Source organism: Crocuta crocuta, unplaced genomic scaffold (assembly GCF_008692635.1).
Source record: "Crocuta crocuta isolate KB4526 unplaced genomic scaffold, BGI_CrCroc_1.0 scaffold39, whole genome shotgun sequence".
NCBI lineage: Eukaryota > Metazoa > Chordata > Mammalia > Carnivora > Hyaenidae > Crocuta > Crocuta crocuta.
Genome location: NW_027533334.1, coordinates 4683178 through 4703708, shown reverse-complemented (window position 1 = coordinate 4703708; position 20531 = coordinate 4683178). Strand labels below are relative to the sequence as shown.

The 20531-nt window shown below is 41.3% G+C and overlaps 1 protein-coding gene across 4 annotated transcripts in view; it reads right to left on the bottom strand.

The window, feature by feature from the left end:
• Positions 1-20531, bottom strand: part of NCALD (neurocalcin delta) — a 388241-nt gene that overhangs the window by 260300 nt on the left and 107410 nt on the right. For all 4 annotated transcript variants that reach the window (XM_077748199.1, XM_077748201.1, XM_077748200.1 and 1 more), the window contains one exon: positions 9333-9385. The gene's annotated coding sequence lies outside the window, so the exon portion shown is untranslated. The remainder of the gene's footprint in view (positions 1-9332; positions 9386-20531) is intronic.

The following is a 20531-nucleotide window of genomic DNA, read 5'->3' as shown; positions in this document are numbered from 1 at the left end:
AGAAAAAAAAAAAAAAAAAAAAAAAAAAAAAAAAAAAAAAAGCCAGGCCTGGCCCCTTTTTACCCTGTGATTGAAGAGATAAGACAGACTTGGTGGCGCCTGGGTGGCTTAGTCGGTTAAGCGTCCGACTTTCGCTTAGGTCATGATCTCGCGGTTCGTGGGTTCGGGCCCCACGTCGGGCTCTGTGCTGACTGCCAGCTCAGAGCCTGGAGCCTGTTTCAGTCTGTGACTCCCTCTCTCTCTGACCCTCCCCTGCTCACACTGTCTCTCTCTCTCTCTCTCTCCTAGAAATAAAACATTTAAAAAAATTTAAAAAAAAAAAAGAGATAAGACAGACTTGTAGGAAGTTGGTCGCATTTTGTTCTATCTCTCTTGCCCCTTAACACTTTCTATTTCTTTGTTGACCTCATGGAGCCCTTTGTCTTGGCATCGACCCACCCACCCTGTCCAATAATCACTTCCTCTCTCTCCATGATCCTAACCACCCATGCCCACCCCACACACCCCTCGGCCTCCTTTCCTTCTGCCCACAGTCTGAGATGCTCATGGTCCTTCCACAGAACCCTCAGCATATTCGTCTTCTTCTCTTTTTAACCTTGGCTCCAACCGGTATTCGTGTTCTCTGCTCCAATGCCGAACACTGCTGGAGAAAGACCCCCTAATCACAGAGATGCTTTGAAGAAGCCGTGCAGAAAGGACCACTGAAAAATGTTAACTTCCCAATGAGAATGTAAGTTCTTTGAGGGCAGGAACTGTGTCTCATCCTGTTTTGTTAAGCCCAAGGGCATCCTAGCAGGCTTAATCAGCCTTGTTGCAAAGGAGTTAATGCCCAAACTGAAAAAACTTAGGAAAAGGTCCATACTCATTAGATAGATAAACCGTCTCTTTTAAACTTTCACACATGGTTTATGAGAAAATAAACAGAGCTACTCCAAAATAAAGCATTCATTAAAGTAGCTTTAGAAGGTACTGATACTTTAAAAAAAACAGCTGGTGAAAGTTATTTGGTGCATTTCAGTTATTCTGTGAAGAGCTGTAAACGTATTTTATAATTCAGAACAGTTTCTAACTTAAGCTTTTTCTTCCTGTTAATTAAAGCAATGTAGTAAGATCTCACTACATGGCAAACCCCCTCTAAAACTTCACCAAATAGCAGCCATCCTGGGATCATATCGGTGTATCTCTGGGGAAAAGTGAAAGCATCTCTCCATGACAGCCAGAAGGGTAAGTACCAAAGGAATCCTGAAATAACTCCTCACAAAGAGAAGAGAGTCAGCATCCTATCAGGGCAACAGCCGCTAAGAGGCATAAAGTTTCAGCGTGACATTGCTGCCTAAAAGGGGCTCCCATGGAGTCTTGAGTACTCTGAGCCCACACTGCAAATGTAAAATGTTCTTCCCTCACACCAATGGCCAATCTGTCTCAGAGCCGGGTGGGGGTCGCTGCTTTGCCAAGCCAACTGCAACACAGGTCGGGATCCTCATACCAGCTTGGCAGGAACAAACCCAAATGTTGCCCGATTCTCCTACAAATATAATAACATCCAACAAGAGGCTGATTGGACAGCACAAGATGTCATTTCCTCTAATTAAGGAATGCTCGAGAAAAACCAAAATAGCCACAAAGCACTGTCAGCAAAGCAATCAGCAGCGACAATTAGCTGTCAGCTCACAAGCTTGAGCTGAGCCTTGTGCAGGGAGCAGGGCTTCTTGTGGTGGCTTTCCAAATCAGCATAACAACAAGGACCGCTGCACACTGATGGGTGAGGGGAGCAGTCACAGCTTGTCGGTTGGTGGGTTGCTGTGTGGCGATGGCAGGAGACCCTATGAAGAATCCTACAGTGAGCTTAGAAGTCCACTGGCTACAGCCCATGCTGTATTCACAGCGAAATCACCCTTCCCTAGCTGGAACAATGCTACCCACTCTTTACAACATAGAAGCAGTCTGTCTGCATCTCTTTTGTGAGGAATTCACAACTTCAGTACATGTGAGCTCTCCCCCCTCTCAACCCCCCAGAGCCGATTACTATCTATATTACAAGGTCATTAACAGGAGGAGTGGAGAAAAGTATATAAAGAAGCAAGTATAACACAACTGTGTCACACTATGTAATAATATATAATAAGATTGGGGGGGGGGGGCCTGGGTCCCTCATCAGTTAACTGTCTGACTTCAGCTCAGATCATGATCTCATGGTTCGTGGGTTCGAGCCCCGCATCGGGCTCTGTGCTGACAGCTAGCTCAGAGCCTGGAGCCTGCTTCAGATTCTTCCCTCCCTCTCTGCCCCTCCCCCACTCATGCTCTGTCTCTGTCTCTCTCTCAAAACTAAACGTTAAAAAAAATTTTTAAAAGAAGATTGTGTGTATGTGTGTGTGACAGACACATACATATATAACAACTGTTAGGAGGAGCACCACTCTCTCCTCCCCAGCACCTCTTCCTGGGCACATAAAACTGTCTTCTTAAAACTACTGGAAAGTGATTTCTACCCCTTCCTGCATCTCTTCACTCCCCCTGAAGGGAGTGACTTCTCAAGTTGCTGACACCAAGTAAGGAAAAGGTCTTGGAGGTCTGAGCACCCTCCCTTCTACTTCTGGCCTCAGCAGTACTTATTTTTCTTTCCCATGAAAGTGTATTTCAGTAACAAAAGTAGAGGAGAGCTGATTATAGCTGACCCTGGCCATAATTTAAACTCATTCTCAATCCAGCATCACTGGGAATAAAGCTTATGTCTTGTTCCATGCCTGAAGTCTGCATTTAGTTCTTCACCTATAGGAAACCTGGCCCCGATTTCTTTTGCAGCAGCAACATGTCTAACTCAAAGACATTTCCCAGACTCCCTTGCAGCTAAGGGTGACCACTGACATTAAAGCAAAATTCACTGGCCTTAGGCAACTGAGAAAACTCTTTGCCTGGGTTGACTCAGCTGGGAGGCATGATGTTGGGCTTCTCTGAAGGGCTTTTCTCTGTCTACTTGCTGAGAACACATATGGGATGGTCCCAAGTTGAAAAAGATATGTTAAAACAATTTAATAATATTGCCAGAACTCTTTGACTTCATGTCTCTCACTAAGGGGAAGGAAAGGTAGGCCTCCACATGCCTGGGTACAACAGCAAAAGGAAAGATGAAAGGAAAGCAGGCACTCTAATCCAGTGGTCATGGCTGGCTTTTTTTATGGTATCAAAGGAAAGAGGACAACTTGAGAATCGAAATGAATATAAAATTAACTTTTATTAAAAGATGCAGGGAAATGAGGAAAACTAGAATTCTGCCAGTACGTTCTCATCACTGCATCACAAAGTACTCAAAGTTGGAAAGCTGAGGGCTCTTGGCAAGGATCTCAACAGAGGGATGGGTCCTTGCTAGAACTCTTCAGGCCAGGCTTTGAAGCCTCAAGAGAATCTTCATGTAGGAACCTGTTTCTTAGGGACACCTGGGTGGCTCAGTCAGTTAGGCATCAGACTTCAGCTCAGGTCATGATCTCACAGGTTCATGGGTTCGGGCCCCGCTTCGGGCTCTGTGTTGATAGCTCAGAGCCTGGAGCCTGTTTCAGATTCTGTGTCTCCTCTCTCTGCCCCTCCCCTGCTCGCACTCTGTCTCACTCTGTCTCTCAGAAATAAATAAATAAATGTAAAAAAATTAAAAAATAAAAAAAGGAACTTGTTTCTTAAACTGAAACCAAGGTGGAGAGGAAGGCCTGGTTCTTAAACCGAAACTAAGGTGGAGAAGAAGGCCAAACTGCCCCTATGAGTCAGGCCTCATAGGTCTAAGAAATACTTTTATAATAAGAAGCAACAGAAAAATCCTTGCTACCAGACAGAGTCAAGGTTTTTGAGCACTAGGGACCAACGCTCAAAAAAGAATTTGAAAATAAAGGCATTAAGTATGCATATCAATGATTATTGTTCAATGAAATCCAATAATTTAACTAGACAATGCATTTAAATGCCTTAATTTTGTGCAGTGTGTCCCAATTTATTCCTAAAGTAGGATTACCTTCACAATATTTTGACTTTGAAGGATTTTAATCTCATTATTAGAAGCACAGTTGGCTAAAAAGGAAAAGAAACAGTGATTATGTAAAACACCACTTCTCAAAGATCCAAGTGCATAAGAATCCCTCCGGATCTTGCCATCTTGTTAAAATGCAGGTTCTGATTCATCAGGTCTGAATGGGATCTGCATTCTGCTAACAAGCTCTCAGGTGATGCTGGTGATACTGATCCCTGGGCCACTCCTGGAGTAGCAAGGGTTAAACAGATCCAAGCTGCAAGTCGATGTGACTGTTCCTGAGGTAGCTGGGGAATCAAGATTTGTCTGGAATTGCCTGGAATTATGATACAGCTCTCCTTGGCACCATGGACATCTGACATGCTTCAAGATACTGCACTTTACCCCTTCCCTGAGAAGCTGCAAACCTCCAGAATGCCTGCTTGCTTCCTTTCTTGTCTTCTTTTCATTTGCTTCCCTTTCTCCTCTCTTCCTCAACCAGGAAGGGAACCAGGGCAGGGAAAAGCAATCTTGCACCTTCCCTCACCTCGGCCCACAGAATCAAGCTATTCTATTGTGTGATTCCCATCACCACACACAGTTATTTCCTGAGAAGGAAATGCGAAGAATGCCAAGTAGAGCCAACCCAAGAGAAGAAGAATTTTTTAAATCCTCTCACTGCTCCCATTAAGTTTTGGATTGTGGTTTTATTGCTTTCTTTTGATTCAGCTTTCATCCATTTCTAGCTGGCATTTTTGTTTATAACCCCAATTTTCCTTTAATAACAGTGGCTGTTAAAAAGCTGCAACATAGGTCTGCATCCACTGAAGACAGAGAAAGCCACAGAAAAAATACCACTTCCATCCTAACAATGAGAAAGAGCTGCATAATTCCACAAAATCACAACTTGTGTCGAGCCAGTCAGAGAGCTAGGATTACGAGGCAACCAGGTGAACTAATTTAAAGAATGACATGGAGCTCCAAGGAGAGATGGGACACACAAACTGTCACCTTCGACAGAGTGCTGTAGGAAGAAATAGCCATCATAAAGACAGGGAAAGAAGAAAACAGCTAAAATGTTAATGAATCCTGAAGGGCAAGTATGTGCTAGCATGACAGCACGGAAACTTTGGGAGCCTCTCTCAAGCTTCTTTTCCCAGAGGTTTCCAGTGGGTACTCACGAGAAGGATTAAGGGGAGGGTCTGAGACTGAAGAGCGATTCTTTATTGGGCGCAGGCAAGAAACCCATCCACTTCGCACAACTTTGTTCCACTTTCAGCAAGAGCTTTCAACCACTGGGAGAGGAACAGAAAACCTTCCCACTCCCAAGATCCAAGCAAAGATCCACTGATTCTTGAGAAGAGCAGAAGCAAAAGCTGTCTACCCTGATGGAAGGACAACAAACTCTCAGGCGCAGAATCTAGTACTGACGCAAAGACATCTGCTACCACGCAGGGAGGGGCAGGGTGCCCTCTCCCACCAAGACACCCACAGACACAAGGCAGAGATCGGATGCCATGAAGAGGAGCTGGGACTAGGACAAAGCCCAGGTCCCAAGGTGTAGACACACATGGCCTGCCCAAGACGGAGGCTGGACCAGGAAAACTGACAACCTCATACCAACGCCACCACATTACACTGGGCACTGAGCAAACTGAGCACCGACATGGAGACAGAGCCCCTCGGGGGAGCAGGTGTGACCCGACTGCTGAAAGCTAAGGACAGAGCATAGGCAGTAGGAAGACCCTGTGGCACACCAGGCCACACGAAGCATAAGGTAACTGCAGTCCACCACTGGACACGGCTGGAGTCTGTTGGGCTGAAGGTAACTACAGCCACCAGGAGCCCAAAGCCACCCAACTCCCTACTAACAACGGATTTCATCATCTGTTGACAAGATTACCCAAACCCTCACTCAATGACCTTACGAAAGAAAAGGTGTACAACATTAAACCAAAATTATGACATATTTTAAGAAGTAAGGAAACACAACCCATTGTCAAGATAAAGCAACTAATAGAACTAGACAGCTATGACTCACATATTGGAACACTCAGACAGAGATTTTAAAATAGCCATGATTAATATGTAAAAGGTGCTCAAGGAGAAGAATAAAATGCAGGAAAAGATGGGAAAAAATCATGGGAACTGTAGGAAACAGAAATTCTAGAAATAAAAATGTATATCAGAAGTAAACATTTCCTTTGATAGGCTGATGAAGAGATAGGATACATTTAAAGAAGAGAGTCTGTAAGCTTAAAGATTAGTCAATAAAAATTATCCAAAGAGAAAGGAGAATTTGTTTTAAGTATCCAAGAACTATAGAACAATATCAAATAGTCTGATATTCATATAATTAGAGTATCAGAAGAGGAGGAGAGAACAAAAAGTGCCAAGGTAATTAAAAACGAAACAGGATGGCTTTTTAAACATACAGTGCCGGAAAATTTAGATGTCCATATAAAAAACTAAACCTTGACATTTACCTCACACCAGATACAAAAATTACCTCCAAATGTGTCAGATAACTAAATGTAAAGCTTAAAACTATACAATTTCTAGGAAAAAAAAACAAGAACATATTGTATTCTTGGTTTTAGAATTCTGACACCCATAAGAGAAAAAATTTTGGTTAAGTTGAACTTCATGAAAATTAAAAACTTCTGATTTTTCTAAAGTACATGTTTAATAAAGAGCTTGTATCCCCAATATATTCAACTATAGGCCAATAACAGAAAGACAGATAATGTAAGTTTAAAAATGGGGGAATGACTTGAACAGACATTTCACCAAAGAAGATATAAAGACACCAAAGAAACACATGAAAAGGTGTTCAACATTATGAATCACTAGGGAAGTGAGAATTAAAGCTACAATAAGGCACCACTGTATTCGAACTCAAATTGCTAAATAAAAAAGACTTATCTAAGTGCTGAGAGGCTGTGGAACAACTAAAACTTTCCTGCACTGCTGCCTGGAATGCAAAATGGCATGCTTTCGAAACAGCCAGAGGGATTTTTCTTAAATAATATTAAGCATACAATTGCTGAACTTAACACATGATCCAATAATCCTACTCTTAGTAATTTACCCAAGAAAAATGAAAATATAAATCTGTACAAAGATCTATTAATTAGCTATTATAATAGCTCTATTAATACAGCCAAAAACTACTTATAACTCAAGTGCTCATCAGTTGGCAAATGGATAAACACATTGTGGTACATCACAGTGGAATTCTACTCCGTGATAAAAAAGAACAAAGTACTGATACAGGAAAAAGATGCATGAATCTCAGAAACTTTATGCTACATGAAGGAAGTATGAAATGAAAGTTTACATATTCAACAACTTCATTTATATCTTATGAGAAAAGAAAACCTCTGGAGCAGAAATCAGATCAGCAGTTGTCAAGGGCTGCAGATAGGGAGAGCATGGAGGAACAGATGTTCAGATGTTGGATATACTCTGCATTGTGGCTGTGGTGGTGATTACATGGTTGTGTACATTTGTTGAAATGTATTAAGCCATAAATTTCCAGACAGTGAATTTTATGGGGTGGTAATTATACCTCAGTAAGTCTAACCAGAATAAATAGATAAATAATACTATAGATAGCTAACTTGACAATAAATTGTATCATAAATAAATAAATAAATGAATAAATAAATAAATATCCATTTTTTAAAAAAGCTTCTCAACTTAAAAACATATATATAGCACTACAGCAAAAGGATGGTGCTCGGTCAAGTGCGTATCCACATAGAAAAAATTAATCTTAACCCTCTACTTCATATCATATGCAATAAAATCCATTTCAAATGTATTATAAATCAGAATGTAAAAGTAAAATCATACAGCTTTCAGAAGAAAACAGAAAACATCTTTCTGATCTTGGAATAAGGCCAATATTTCTTAAATAGAACACAGTAGTGCCAACCACAAAAGAAAAAAATTAATAATTTATATCATTTTAAAAGAATTTCTGTTAATTAAAAACTAGAAGACAAATCACAGGAAAAAGAGGAGATATTTACAACATATATAACCTGGCAAAGGCTCACATCCAGAATACATATTATTAAAAATGTCTACAATTCAGTAAGAAAGACAATTCAATAAGACAACCCAATTTTGTTTTCTAAAGACTTGAATAGGCACCTCAGTTTTTTTTTAACATTTGAAATGGATTTTCATAAACAAGATATACAAAGGGTCAATTAATATATGAAAATGTACCCAACTTCATTAGTTGACAGGGAAATGCAAATTAAAACTACAAACTGATATTACACACCTCCCAGCAGAGCTTAAATCTTTTTTAAAAAATCAAACAAAAACAGAAAATACCCTGTATTGGAAAAAAAAGAAAAATGGAAAATCAGAACTATCACACACCTCTGGCTGGCAGTTAAATTTTTAAACTTATGCAACCCTTTTGGAAAACTCCTTGATAGTGTCTGCTAAAGCGAAACATACACCTACCCCAAGACCAAGAAATTCCCCTACTGCATACAAAGCCAAGAGAAATGTGTATATAAGGCCAAAACCAAAATTTCCCAAAACTGACTCAGGAAGAAATAGAAAGCCTAAATAAATCAGAAGTTAAAACAGAGGGTAAAAACTCTTCCCTCGAAGAAAACAACAGGCCCAAACTGTTTCACTGTCAAGTTTCATCACATCTTCAAGAAACCAGTAATTCTAATATTTTGAAAACCATTCCTGAGAAGGAAAATACTAGACAGGACAATTTTAGCCAATCTCAGGACTAAAATTTAGCAAACTACATCTTGCTGAGTATAGAAAGGATAATGCACCATGACCAAGTTTGGTTTTATCTTAGCAATGCAAGCGAGCTTAACATTAGACAATCAATTAATGTAAATTACCACGAACAAAACTTTTATCAAGGGATAAAAATCATTTGATCACCTCAGTAGATTAGAAAAGCATTTAATAAAATTCAACATGCAGGTGAAATAATTTACTTTGAACAAACTAGGAATAGAAAAGAAACTTCTTACTCTGATAAAGAATATTAAAGTAACACCATCAAATTATATATCATAATTGATTTGATCCAACTTAACTGTTGAATGTTTAGATTATTTTCTCTTTATTTGGCTATTGTAATTTATGCTGTGATGAACATCTTTGTGCATGCTGATAAAGTTATCTAGTCTCTCTGTGCCTTAATTCCCTCGTGTGCAAGACGGAAATAAAGCAGCACCTAAGTCACAGGGCTATGGCAAGGCTCAAATAAGATGTTGGATTTAGGTCTTAGGGAGTCTTGGGAGAAAAGTATGGCTTATAAATCTGAAAAATCTTATTATGTATTTACCTGGTGGCAGATTTCTCAAAGCACACTGTAGGCTCAAGTCAGAAGAAGTCACTCTGTCAAAAACAAACAAAGTTATTGTCTTAGGTTATCAGAAATTAAGGATATAATATCTGAGGAATGCAACCAATGATGGGAAGCATCACTCGCGCCAGGATTCCTCTGCATTATTTGGACTTCTGCCTATCCCGGCTTCCTTCCCTCTAATCAAGTGAGGATGACTACTATCATACTCTTTTCTTTTTTTTTTCCTTAAATAGTTTATTGTCAAGTTGGTTTTCATATAACACCCAGTGCTCATCCCAACAAGTGCCCTCCCTCATGTGCATCACCCCCCTTCCCCTCTCCTCCACCCCCATCAGCCCTCAGTTTGTTCTCAGCATTCAAGAGCCTCTCATGGTTTGCCTCCCTCTCTCTCCCCAACTATTTTTCCCCTTCTTCTTCCTCATGGTCCTCCGTTAAGTTCCTCCTAATCTACCTATATGTGCAAACATATGGTATCTATCCTTCTTTGCCTGACTTATTTCGCTCAGCATAACACCGTCTAGTTCCATCCATGTTGCTACAAATATCATACTCTTTTCATCTGCCCTTGACCTACAGCACTCCACTTCTGCACAGCAGCCTGAATGACAATTCTAAAATTTGAGCATGACACACTACACCTCTCTTGAAACTCCTTCCACAACTTCCTCTTACTCCTGGGATAAAGGCTGACCTCCTTGCCATGTCTTCTAAAGGCCCTTCATCATCTGCACCCCACCTACTTCTCTAGCTTTGTTTCTCATCTCTGTACCACTGTCTGCTCTAGCTACTCTAGGCTTCCCTCAGCTTCTCCTTCATTGTCACCTCGCCGCTTTTATATACACTGCTCTCCCTTCCCCACTCCTTCCCCTTCCCCACTCACCTCCACCTGACTGACTCCTGCTGGTCCTTCCATTCTTCACTCAAGTGTCACTTCCTCAGCCAGGCCATCTGCTCCCCTTGACCATCTTAAGTTCCTCTATTTACTCTCCCAAAGAAGTCCACACTTTTCTCTAACATCATGCATGCAGCTACTTATTCAGTATATCTCGTCTTCCCTGTGAGCCCAGGGATCCCGGTTATTTTGTCTACAGCTATATCCTTATGCCTTGCCTAGCACTGGTCTCACAGTAAAAATTTAATAAATAGGTAGAGAATAAGAGAATTTCTAAACTCACTCCTCACTCCTGAGCTTTCTAACTCATCTTTTGATGCATGCTGCTAATTTAACAGACTTCCTCCTTCACTACCACGTATCCTCAATTGTTAAGGCTCACTGATTATATGAGACAATGCTGTTTTATAGAACAATAAGAAAGAAAAAATGGCTGCAAATTAAATGTTTCTAAGATTAAGAACTTTTATACTTATTGAAAGAGAGCTCTATTAGACTTATGTAAGGCCTGAGTTTTATTATATCCATCAAAAAGGAGAATATGAACATGTAAGTGAAATAAATTGGTTAGGTATGCAAATTTACTTTGGTTTAGGTATTCACATTCAGAAGCCACTCTTCAAATGACAGTTGACATAATATCCAATGAGTGTGTTTTCCCACACAATATTGTCCTCTATGCCACCAACGGCTTAGTAATGCAGCATTTCTTTTTGTTGTTGTTGTTTATTTATTTTGATAAAGAGAGAGAGAGAAAGCATGCACATGCATGTGGGAAAGGGGCAGAGAGAGAAAGGTAGAGAGAGAATCCCAAGCAGGCCCGGCTCTGTCAACAAAGAGACCCACATGGGGCTTGAACTCATGAACCATGAGATTATGATCTGAGCAGAAATCAAGAGTCAGACGCTTAACCAACTGAGCCACCCAGGCACCCCAGAAATGCAGCATGTCTTAAAAGAGTGCTCCAGTATTGTATCTGGGATCTTCATCTGAGCTTCTGATGCTTTGCCACAAGTGTTGGTGTGGGCAAGGAAATCTTACTAAGATGCCAGAAGATTTCAGTCAACACCTAGGACTTACATTCCTTTCTCAGATGGTCATCAAATGGATCCCTGACTGCAACGATGATGGGTTTCAGTTGTTGTGTCCTGCTACCAGAAACACCAAGTTCACACGTGCCCAGGCAATGCAACTGCAGCACAACTACCACCAGACTAATTGCAACAACAGATGCATTTGGCTGTAGACACCTTCTGGTATCAGAGTATCAAGATGTGAGAAAAATAAAACTCATCTTAGAAGCAATGAAACATGAGAGGTTAAAAAAGACTCTTCAGAGAACTTAGGAAAGTCAATAAAGCAAGAATGCAAATAAATAAAAGGACTAAAAGTCAATAAAAGGAAGAATGCAAATTCTCTCTCTCTCTCTCCCTCTCACTCTAACACACACACACACACACACACACACACACACACACACAAGCATGATCAGAAATATGGAAATGAGTGTCCCTGACTTTCCACTACTCCAGCTGTGCCCACATGGACAGAGTCCTCCCCGAGGTGTGCCCTCTCCCTAACTACTTTCAACCTTTAACTTTTTAACCTATTAAAATACTTTTTTCCCCTTCTTACTCTGTGATTTTTCTATTCTATTTTCTTATTCTATGATTTTAAAGAAAGAGATCTGCCCACTTACCAACGTCGTCGCTGTATAATACAGTGCGGTTAACTGCAGGCACTGTCTTGTGGCAGGAGACCTCTAGAAGCTGTCCACTTAGCAAAACTGAAACTTATATCCACTGAACAGCAACTTTCCTTTTCCATCTCCCCAACCACTGGCAACCATCACACTACCTTCTGCTCTGTGAGTGTGACTACTTTAGACACTACTTCTAAGTGGAATCATGCAAGACTGGCTAATTTTATTTCACATAATGTCCTCAGGTCCATGTTGTCGCAAATGACAGGATTTCCTTCTTTTTTAAGGCTGAATACTACTCTGTTGTATGCATATACCGCGTAAAATACCATTTTTAAGTTAAATGAAAATTCTTAGAAATGTGCCATCGCATTTGAGCAGAGCAGACTAGAGTGCTGGAGGTTTCCTCATCCCCAGTCCAGCATTCCAGGGTCTTGGGGTCTCAATTTGTGAATGCTCAACAATGAGAGAGAAAAGAAGGAAAAAAGAGACACCACAAAATAAGCCAGTGGGCCTCTCTGTGCTCCAGTTTCCTCTTCTGTAAAATGGTCATATTCAGGGTCCCAGCAGGAAAGAGATTACACACTCAAATGGGAGTTTTAACCAAGGGGATTATTTACAAGGCATGGACAGGGTTAAGGAAACTGCCAAGGGATAAAGTGGAAACCTCCTATTGGCCAAATACCAAAGAGAAGCCAGAGGGCAGATACGTCCGTTGATGTGATCCATGGAGATCAGTGTCCCAAGGCTCAAATCAATGTTGAGAAGGGGGAAGAATAGATCTGGGATGACCGAGAATACCTAGCACATATCATCTCTGAGTTCCCACGAAATTCTAATATTCTATCACCATTTCGGTACAGAATTAAGCTTTACAACAGCAAGAAAAAAGATTCTGTTTACCTCAAAGATTTGAGGATAATCCACCAGGGTGGATTTTTTTTCATTATTCTATGTGCTTAGCCCAGATCACAGCACTCATTTGCTGCTCTTGGAAACAGCTCGTATTAAGAACATCACACTAAGCGGTCCCTGCTTTCCTTTAACTGAGCTCTTACAAATGCAGTGGGATTCTGTTCAGAGCTAGTAACTGATGTTCTTCCCCCTCGTCTTGGCCCCTGAGACCTTCCCCTTCTCTGGAAGGAGGATTCTGTAGTGTCCGCTGCCTCACGGATGAGATGTCCCAGCAGGAGCAGAGAAATGGGTTTTGGCTTTCTAAACCCCAGCCCTTAGTCTCAGAGCGCAGACAAGAGTCAGAGCAATGCTTACNGGGGGGGGGGGGGGGGGGGGGGGGGACTGAGCAGACATCAGTTCCTGAGCACAGCGCTTCCAAATCGTTTCCCCATAAGCTGAGACAGTAAATGGTAAGCACCCAATGAGTTCTTTCCCTCTTCTCACTCACAATTCATTTTCAAATCTCCCCTGCTTTCCCTGGCTGGGCCGGGCTCCAGGTGCCACCTGGCCTACCGCACACCTCCCTCCAGCAGCGGCGAAGTCTACAGGCCCCGGGAGTCCCAGGGGCGCTCAGTCCTAGGACACAAGTGTGAGATTTTTAATTTCAGAAACCAAGGATCCTTTCAAAAGTCTCATTTTGATAAATGGTTGCTTGTAGAGAAGTTCCTGGTATCACCTGTTTTAAGGACTCAGACAAAGGTGTTGGCCAGTTTCTAGCATCTAGCCTTTCCTGAGCGTCAAGGCAATGTCATGCTCCCAAGTGCACGGGCTTTGGCTGACACCGTTCTGCAGATGCCCAGCTGGGCAGCGCCGGCCATTAGAGAGATGTCACGCAGGGCCATGAAAGCTCTCTCAGAATAGCGGGGAGTCACGCTGGGTTAGAATGAAAACCCATTTGGAAAAAAACACACACAAAAATACGTGTTCTGAGTAAAACACATCTTTTCTTCTTTCAAAGGAGTTAGGTTATTTCCAAATGGCTTCATGATGTGTAAAAAGACTAACTTCTGGCAAATAAACTAAAAGCAGGAGAGAGGCTGCCATTCTGCACATTTGGAAGGAGGAGTCAAGGTGGGCTGGGGGGTTCAATAATTATCTGATGGATTGTGGCCAAATTGCTTCACCTCTCTGTGTCTCGTTTTTCTCATGTGCAAAAATGCCAGGGATTCAGGTTTAGAGAATTATTGGGGTCCTTTCCAACTCTAAGGATACATAACTTTCAAGCTGGAAAAGGGACTTTCCAGTTCAGAGTCCAAGGATCTGCTGTTGAAAAATGAAGCAATGTAAGAGGAACTGCCATTATCAGCCAACGGGCTGTAGGCTGACAAATAACAGAAAAGAAGTGCTCTGTGGAGCCTGTCACTTGACACGTTATAGCTGCATTCCCAGCGCAGATGATACCATACAAATGGGTTATTCCATGCATCTCAAGAATGCCCCGACCATATTAGGAATTCTCCTAAGTGGCTCCTCTGTAACATTACACAGTGCCGTTCCTGACATGGTCATTTCAGTCAGCTTCAGACTCAACTCTAGATGAAAATATTACAGTTGGATGATTTGTCAAGTGCTAAGTCTAATCCTTGCAGCTTTTTTTTCCAGAGTCCTTAAAAAGAAGAGTGCCAGATGTTAGACTTGTATATTTAATGGGAAACTGAATGGGGAAAAAACCCAAAACGCAGCAAACCTCGTTGTAATATTTAACTGTTTTTGAAAACCCACCATCTAAACATACCAAAAATAACATATTTTCAAAACTGTGACAAAGTCAAATGTCTCTCAAATACAAAAAATAAGTCTGTCATGAGCCATTCAGAATAAAGCAATCTGTCAGTTGTAAAATGCAAGTACTCCTTTATAATAGTTTGCATGCTTCCAACTCTCTCAATAAAAGCCATGTTAACATATCAAAAATATCCAGGGGCGCCTGGGTGGCTTAGTCGGTTAAGCGTCCGACTTTCGCTTAGGTCATGATCTCGCGGTTCGTGGGTTCGAGCCCCGCGTCGGGCTCTGTGCTGACTGCCAGCTCAGAGCCTGGAGCCTGTTTCAGAGTCTGTGACTCCCTCTCTCTCTGACCCTCCCCTGCTCACGCTGTCTCTCTCTCTCTCTCTCCTAGAAATAAATAAAACATTAAAAAAATATATCCAAGGAGACTTTCATCAATGTCAGAAAACACTAGCTAACCAGTTACTCAGGTGACATCAGGCTGGATCTCCCACAAGCACTTAGCACTTGTCAGGGATAAATAGAACTCATCATCTATGGCCCAAATTGGTCCCCCTCTTGCTATCCCTTTCCATTCATCACACAAGCCAGAACCCTGAACATCATTTACTACTCCTCTCATTGATAACCAGGTTCTATAGATTGCATCTCTGGAGTGTCTCGGTCTCCTATTCTCTGTCCCCACTGTCACTGCCTAAATCAAGCCTTCACCCTCTATCTACCAGACAATGTCAAAGACTCTTAGCCTTTTATGTCATCAATGAATTCATCCATCCTTGACATTTATCATCTTCAAATACACATTTGACATATCATTCCCCTGTTCATACCCACTCTTCCATGGGTTACTTACAGGAAGAATTTAAACTTCAGCATACACCCCATGCTCCAGCCTGGTCACACTGTTTAATTTTCCACTGATTGTGATATCCAGGTGTCTGTGTCCTAGCCAACCAGCCCCTCCCAATCCCACCTCCAAAAGGATACATCTAACAATTCTGCTTCTTTGGAGATAAAAACTCCTCCCTGGGCCTGCACACTCCATCCCCTACTTCTCTCATCACCTGAAACGACCCTCCTTCTCCAATGCTCAGATCCAACTGTCCCAGCCTTCGGGAGGGTCTGCCTCCCTCCTCCAGGCAGCCATTTGTACATGTTGAAGCCCTTTCCTAACCACTCTCCACTCACCTAACAAGAACTCATTCTTTGGTTCTCATGGTCAGTGTGTTTTCCTCTGAGAGACCTCTTCCCCTTTCCTTGACCTCTCAAAAAAAAAAAAAAATCTGGTTCTTCTGCTGCATACTATGCAGCCTACTGTTCCTTTCCCTTATTGCCCTTAACCACAACCAATGGCTATATGTTTATTATTGTGGTTATTAATTCCAAGCCCATCACCCTCCACGGTCACTGACCACTATAAAGTAGAGACAGTTCAGGTCCAAAGTTTACCCCCAGAGGCTTCCACAGTGTCTAGCACACAATAAAGATTTTTAGACCAATTCATTGTATTGCCAGCTTCACTTACTTTGCAAAAGCTCCTTCCACTCCCCTCCAAGTCCCCACATCTTCAAGCTACTGGGTTGGGTGGGCTCTAAGGAGGAAGCTTGGCCTTCCTAAAGCCTCAGAACCAACTTCCAAAGTCCCCACCTCTCCTCCAACCTGTCCTTTACTCCAACCCATTAACTCATCTCAGATTGTTCACCCCTCCATTATAAAAAGCAGGGAGCACAAACTGAGAACTGATGGATGTAGAGGGGAGGAGGGATGGGCATGGAGGAGGGCACTCGTGGGGATGAGCACTGGGTGTTATGTGGAAACTAATTTGACAATAAACTATTTGTGAAAAAAAAATTAAAAAAAATAAAGACATAAATATTCAGATTTAGAAAAAAAAAGCAGGGATTAGATCTGGCAAAGGTGGAACTATCTTTAGAGAATCAGGGAGGAAGAAAAAACTTGGTGGGTAAAAGCAACATTCTCTGAAGGGGAGAGGGAGTAGAATTTCAAACAATGCATGTTAACTGTATGTGTCGCTTGTGGGTACACATGTGCACACACATACAAACACCCAGGCAGAGAGACTATGCACAATTAAAAGAAGTGGAAGAGACCATGGATCAAACAGCTTCTGGATCCAAAACCTGCTTAAGAACACTTCAATAGGGACTGTGTATTAGGTGGTTTAGGAATTACTGTGAATTGTCTTGGGTATAATCATGATATTGTGGTTATGTAGAATAATGACCCTATTCTCGGGAGAAGTATTTAGGGGTGAAGTAGCATGATGTTCTCAACCTATATTCAAGGGAGTCAGAAAAGAATGTGCACACTTATAGAAAAGTCTTGCTTAAACACAAACGTAATCCAATGTGTGTGTAGATGGAACAAGCCAGAAAGAGAAAGCACACGTAGCAAAATGAGATCGTGACTATGTACTAGTCTGTCAACTTTTCTGTCAGTTGGTTTTAAAAATAAAAAAGAATGAAAAATAAATAAATAATAAGGAAATAAAGGCCCTTTCACATGTGCACTAACTATTCCACACAACGCCCAAATATTCTCCTTTGAAGCTCTCACTGCACTGACCTGAGCGGGAAACAATGCCCACAGCCTTCATGTTGGGAGCGATTGTTTCTTAAGCCCTCAGGGAGCCCAGCTTTCTGATGGAAAAGCAACAGTTTCTGGGCAGTGCCTGGAGGAGGACCACCCCTGGAGGAATCAAGCTAACCTCTTGAACGTTTCCTGATGGCCTCAGCACAGCGGCCCCTGCACAAGGCATTCTGCCTTCTTTGTCCTTATACAACCCCTCCTGATAAATGTCCAAGATTCAAACATGTGTATGATGCAGCCCAATCCTCCAGTTATGTATTCCAAGAATGACTGCTTAATTTACTACTCAAATGAAGATACTTTTCAGAGTGAAAGAGGCTGCTAACCGGGAAGGGTGCTAGGACAGTGCAGATACTGGGGCTGTCCCAGGAAATCTGGACCTATCTCAGGAACATCTGGATATATGCATGTATTTATTTTCCAGGAGTAGGTCTATTAGACACATAAATGTTGGCAACAACATGTTCATTTAACTATGGAACAAAATAATACAAAGCAACTGCCATCAACAAATTGCCTGGAAGTTCAAAGGTAGGATAAGGTCATTTCTTTGGAGGGATCAGGAAGGAATTCATGAAGGAGGGGGCATTTCACATTGGTCTTAAAACTTTAATAGTATTTCTGTTCATGGAGATGGTAGGGAAGGTCATTCCAAATGGAAAGAATTACATGAGCAAAGGCCAATGTAGGAAACATGAGGGTTTACCAGGGAAACTGAAGCAATCTAATGTTGCTGATCTGAAGAGGTGTCCATGGGAAAAAGAGGAGATAAACCAGGAGAGGCAAATTGGAACCACAGTGAAAAGTGTATACTCAGTCCAATAGGCAACAGAGCGTCATCAAGCATTTTTAAGAAGGACTGTGGAGGGCCTTGAATGTCAAGCTAAAACCTTAAAGCCTGAGAATCTTTTGTAGAACCATCTTCTACAATAAAACACCCATAAGTGTAAATCTGTATTAGCCAGTCTGAAAATAGGAATGATCTAAACCAAAAGAAAACTATCACAGACGCTGATGTCAGAAGCTTCTCAAAACTACCTTTATTCCTTACAGTGGGTGGTTCTGTTTTTGTGTGCTAGGTCAAGTAGTACTTCTGTCAGGTTTTTGCAGCCCTGTTGCCAGAAAGCCACTGTCACAGAAACAGAAATGAGAGAGTTAAAATGTTCAGAGTTATCCAAGCTGGAGAAGAAGAAAAGAGACAGCACAGCACTTGAGCTGAAGGAAAAGCAGGTTACCAACAGGGGAGGGATGTGGTAAATTTCCTTTGAAGATCGGAAATTACATTTTGAAGGCAAAGCTAATTTTAATGCAAGTTCTTCTACCTCACACACAAAAAAGCCTGAGGCAATCTCACATTTAATAAGATTAATTATATTTTTCCCCAAAGGTTAATTTATGGATATTTATTGGATTACATACAGAATTTTAGGGGGAAAAATTGTAAAGACACTGTTTCGACCATTTTCAATTTTATACCAGATATTTGACTAAACAAGGACACATGCCTCATAGAAGAATACACCATTGTAGAGAAAACTATTAATATCAAATCTTTCCAGCAAAGCAATCTCATTTCCAGAGAGAATGGCCCCACAGGAAGCCAGTGTTCTCGCCTCTAAACACAAAGCCTAGAATATTTGTAAACAGAAAGTACATATTCTCTTTCTATAAAGGGTGTGCCCTGTTCTTCAGACACTATTCCCCGGTCAGTTGAGGCCATAAATGAATGAAGAAAAGGCTGATCTAGAGAAATAGTTCTTGAATTTCTGATCCATGGAGTTCCATATCCACAGGGACAGGAAAAGTAAACAGGAGCCAACTTTAAAAGGCTGCCACTGGGCTTTGAGCTTGCAAAATGATAAAATTAACTAAATGAGACCCGTTATATGCTTATACCCACAAGGCCACACACGTATATATACCTTTGGAAGATGAAAGGGAACAAATTCATTATTTTGAAACCTGATGAAGAAGAACCAAACATTTTTCTTGTCTCTCCTATTACATAAACTATACCACTGAGTGACCAAAAAATAGAGGAAGGGAAACAATTCTTTCTAAAAGTACTTCACCAGATAAATTTTAAAAAATAGTCTAAACTAGAATATCACCACTTTATCACCCCAACACATAAGTAATTCTAAGCATTGAGCATCAACAATTGTTAACTTTACAAAATAGGGGATCAGACAGATATTACACACTTCCTGAACACTCCTTTAAATTTGCGCCCCCCAAAATTGTATCTGTATCTAACCAAACCTTGAAATCCTGCTACCACATTGCAGGAAATACAGATGACTGAGGATCAGCAAAATCCATACTATGCATACTATGCTATGTGCTGTATACAATTAGCAAAATCCATACTATGAGCAACTTGGCTAAAGTCAGAAGGCCGATTCATCCACGGATAAACTATACAGAAAAGAAAAAGATGAAGCAGGACTCTATATTAAAAGAAAGGTGCATCAATTTTTTAAATGATTGACTATTTTAAAAAGTATTTTCTGGGATACACATTTGGGTGACTACTGTAAAAGTCTGAATAATGGTCACTAATGAAGGAATGAAGGAAGACTATAATTGAAAACAGGCATGTCGAAGAGGCTCCTGGAGTGGGGGGCGAGGGGGGGCAGATTTCTTTTTCCTGACATGGGTGGTCATTACAAATGCTTTAGCCTTGTGGTAATTTATGCTTGATTTGGAAGGGGGGTGTGTGTCTTTCTGTGCTTTGTTTCATAATACACTTGCTCAATTAAAAAAAAGAAGAAAGAAATGTCCAGCAAACTCCTTAGAAGCATGAAAAAGCATCTAAAGAGCAACCTGGTATTTTCCAAATTTGGGGGTGGTGGTGTGTGATAAGTAAATAAGACAACGATTCCTGTTGGGGGAAGGTGAGTTAAAATATACTCAGTACCTTTCTATGATCAATCCTAGAAAAGGGTCAACCAAAGAGGAATATGGTTCAACTAAGAAAACTTTAAAAAAAAAAGATACGTGCGGGGCGCCTGGGTGGCTCAGTTGGTTGGGCGTCTGACTTCAGCTCAGGTCATGATCTCACGGTTCATGGTTTGGAGCCCCGTGTCAGGCTCTGTGCTGACAGCAGCTCAGAGCCTGGAGCCTGCTTCGGATTCTGTGTCTCCCTCTCTCTCTGACCCTTCCCTGCTCAAGCTGTCTCTCTCTCTCTCAAAAACAAATAAAAAATGTTATAAAATTTTTAAAAAATAAAAAATTTTAAAAAGATATGTGCATTGATATGTAGAACTCTGTGTCCTCCATTCCCAATGAA